We start from the raw sequence: 4,396 nt of genomic DNA on the forward strand, positions 1-4,396 counted from the left end.
CCCCAGACCCCACGCGCTCCCCGGCTCCCGCCCTAGCCCTGGGGGCTCGCTCCAGCCGGATAACTTGTTCACTCTGCAACCTTCTGAGATGTCTTCTCTCTCTCTCTTTTTTTTAAATTTGGTTTAGTTCTGTTGTTGTTGTGTGTGCGTGTGATTAAAAAAAAAAAATCTGTGCCTTTCCCACCCTTTGCAAAAGACTTTCTTCTCCTTTGCCACAGCAAACGGAGATGAGAAACAGATGTCTTTGCAGGACCAAGCAGTTATTCTCCCCTCGCCGCCCGCCCCCGCCCGTTCCCCTCCGGAGCTGCATATGTAAAAAAAAGCAACATTGGTCCTACTGCAACTTGAATTGGCAACTCTTTCTGGGTGGGGAGCCTCCAGGGAAAACCTCCAGGAAATAAAAAAGTAATAAAGGAGGTTGTCCTTGGTCAAGGGAATGTAATTTAAGCCCCGGAATCACATTATTTTGCAAATAGTAATTTTCCCCTATATTAGGCTCAATTGGAGTTTGTTTTTTGAAACATTAATTCATAACTTCTGTCTAGGGACTCCTCCATTGCCGAGATGGGTCATTTCAGGTGTAATGAACACAGAGGCTGGGAAGGCATAGACCTAATAAAATCGGGGGGAAGGCACCTGCACAAAAGTGTTACAAAGACTATAATGTTTGTTTACTGCTACTATGCCAGATGTGCTAAATATAACACTTCTTTAAAACAGTGATCCTCCGACTGTGAAAAACCAAACCTCTTGCTGCCTGGGTCCCTAGGAATCAAGGAGAGGCACAGACTGAAAATCGGGGAGGAAAGGAATAAGATCAAGGATGAGGATTAGCATCTGCAAATTGAACTCTATCTAATTTGCATGTTTATTTCTTAGAATTGAAATTAAATTTGTGTAATAAATGTTTTCCATTTCATTTGTACGCTTAAAATTTGGGTGACTGACGTGCAGTTAAGTGAATTTCTTTTCTTTTTTAAACAAATGTAGTTTATTCAATAAAGCAGCAAACAAATATTAGACATAATTAGAACTAATCTACTTTGAAGGTATTTTTGTTGAACTTTGTACATTTAAAGACTCTCAGAGGTTTTAAGGGTATTAGGAAGCTGAGAGAAGGCAATTATGCTGAAAACAGACTAACTCAACAGATTTCCAGGAGCATTATTTCATTTGTTCCAAAAAGACATTTCAGGATTGCATGCCTAAAATTGGGAATTGGGCATCCATCTTGGCTTTATTCTGAACCATATTAAGACCATATTAAATTGCATTGGCTTATGTACAGCGTAGGCCATTATGATAAGAATGTAAGAACTGTAAAGATGCCATTTTGTGCAATCAATGGGTGTTGCATGCCCAGCTTATGGGCAGAACATCATTTTCATTTGGGTGGGGGCAAGAGGTTAAGGAAACGCACAAGGGCATTTAAAGCAATGCAAGTACTCGAAAGTCAAAATCAGTACCGAAAACTGGTTAGTGTCTAACTCAAATGAAGAACTAAATGTGAGGGCTTGGAGGCATGGCTTATTATTGTTTTTATCTCTCTATATTAAAGTTTTATAGCATTTAAAGGACTATGGGGAAATCCCCACATACACTTGGCTGTGTCAAAATACATAAAACCAAAAGGAGGAAATTAAGCATAAAATTGAGAAATAACATGAGACTAAGTATCAGCATGGGTTGCTCTGGCATCTTTTGGAGCTTTGGCTCTGAGAAATGAGCCTTCTGGGAAATTGGCATTGCCCTTGGGTGGGGAGGACTCTTGGCTTTAATGTTACAACAAAATGACGTCACAAGTATGAAATCATTGTACTTCACAGCACCCTTGTGGTTTTGAGTATGAACTTGACCCTGTCCTGTTCAGATAGGTTAGGTTAGCATGTTGTACTAGCAGCTTTCCCTGCCCTACTTTTTAATCTCAAGGTCAATGTTTTCTGAGATTCAGTACCCAACCGTTGACAACATGAACGAATGTCAACAAGTAGAAAAGTCAGTCAAACCTCCATGGAAGGAGAATATCATTTAAAAGTTTAAAGTGAGCTTCTGGTTGAAGATGGCAACATGAGAAGATCCTGACCTCACCACCTCCCACAGACACAAGGAATCTACAGCTACAAGTGGAACAATTTCCTCTGAAAAGAAATCTAAAAACTGGGAGAGCAACCTCTTCACATGGGGCAAAGAAGAGGGAACCCACATTGAAGTGGGTAGGAAGGGTTGAGATATAGTCTCACCGTAAACCCCATCCCTGGTACAGTGACCCAGAATCAGGAGGGAACCCAACCCTGAACTTCTCCCAGAAGATTGAAGGGTTTGTACCACACATCAGGCATCCCAACTTTTAAGACTGGCCTGAGACATAAGCCCCAAACATCTGGCTTTGAACACCAATGGGGCTCATCTTCGCCAGACCTGCAGGGCCCTTGCACAGTGGGTGCCATTTTGCTTGATCGCTTGTTAAAGCTGACAAGCACCATCACTTTTCCCCTCTTTCTTTCCCTTTTAAATTTTTTCTTCTTCTTTTTTCCCTTTTTCTTTTCTTTTTCTTTAGCAGGTGCTATCTTTACACTCCCCCTATGCTTCGCTCCAGCCAGTGAGCACCATCTTCCCCCTCTCCCTCTGCAGCGCTATTGAGGCCCAGTGTCTCCCGGAGGGGAGCTTCTAAGCACATCTGGTGCTCCGGTTTTACACTTGGTAGCTCAGTTTTGTGACTACCACCCAGAGGATGGCCCTTGATCGCCTGGTCCTGGAGACCCCTGGGAGCTTGCACTCTTGGGGCCCGCTGGGCTGTAACAATTGGAGAGATAGTACTGGCAGGCTACCATTCCTAGCACCCTGCACAGATAGCAGACCCAAACACTCTCCCAGTCTTTCTGAGCCAGGGGTCTATTTGTTTGTCCAAGAGCCGTGGCTGGAGGGGCAGGCTCCTGGTTGGCATACTTGCTGGGGCTTACGGAGGTGCCCTCAGGGAACAGAGGCCAGTGGACACAAACTCTGCCCTCTCCCTCTCTGCCTCATTCCCGCCTGCTGGTATCTTCCAGAACTGAGGCTATCCTCTTGTCCAGTGCCCTGAATTTTGTGGCTGCTGTCAGGGGACACCTCTCCATTGCCTGGCTCTGGTGACCAGGGCAGCTTAGACTTGCTTCAGGTCCTTGGAGACTGTCAACAATCAAGAGTTCCTAAACAGCTACCACACCCACAGCATAGCAAGAGGCAACAGACCCAGGAGTTCAGTCTTTCTGCAAAGGAGGCCGATAAGCTTCTAGCTGCAGCATGAGGGGCAGGCTTCAAATTAAACACATCTAAGGGCTGCCCATAAACCTTTCCAGAGACCTCAGAGATGTGAGCACTATCTTTGCACTCTCCCTCTGCTCTGCTCCAAAGTACTGGCGTCTCTTGGAGGGGAGCTTTTATATGTGTCTGGTACTCCAATTTTTATTACCAGTGCCCTGGTTTTTATGACTGCTGCCGAGGCGATACCCTTGTTTACCTAGCTCTGCTGGGCAAGGGGTTTGCATTCTGGGTCCCCTGGGACTCTACCAACCAGAGAGACAGTTCTTGCCAGACTCCCACCCCCGGGACACTGCCAGTCCTGGAGCTTTGGCCTTAGGGCCAGATCGCAGGTTTGGCACACATCTAGAGGCTGCAGGTGTTCTCAGGGCACATAGGCCATGGGATATCATCCTTATAATTCCCCATTCCTTCGCTACACCTCACCAGTATCTCCCAGAAAGGGGTTTGTACACTTGTTTTGAGCCCTGATTTTTGCAACTGCTAACCAGGGGACACCTTCAGATTGCCTGGTTTTGGAGGCCAGTGGGGCTTATGAGTGTGGTCCCACAAGCTTGCATATATTAACATTCTTTAAAACCTGCTGTCTGAGGAGAGTCTAGCTTCTAATCAGGCTGAGTCTAGCTGCTCACTAAGATGCTCCCCTTTGGGACACTGACGAGTGTTGTCACCCCCTCAACTACCAGGAGCTATTAAAAATAAAATAGGCTGCTTGGAAAATCACAAAGGTTTGAGAGACAACCAAGAGCTAGGGCAGGGGTGGGGCGCCTGGGTGGCACAGCGGTTAAGCGTCTGCCTTCGGCTCAGGGTGTGATCCCGGCGTTATGGGATTGAGCCCCACATCAGGCTCCTCTGCTATGGGCCTGCTTCTTCCTCTCCCACTCCCCCTGCTTGTGTTCCCTCTCTCACCGGCTGTCTCTGTCTCTATCAAATAAATAAATAAAATCTTAAAAAAAAAAAAAAGAGCTAGGGCAGGGGTGAACAATGATTCATCTTCTATACAAGGTGGATCCTTCAAGACCAGGAGAAGTGACTGTTCCATCTGGTGCATAGGAATCAACATAGTCAAACGAAATGAATAAACAGAAAAAGATGTTCT

This window comes from Ailuropoda melanoleuca, chromosome 8, assembly GCF_002007445.2.
Source record: "Ailuropoda melanoleuca isolate Jingjing chromosome 8, ASM200744v2, whole genome shotgun sequence".
NCBI lineage: Eukaryota > Metazoa > Chordata > Mammalia > Carnivora > Ursidae > Ailuropoda > Ailuropoda melanoleuca.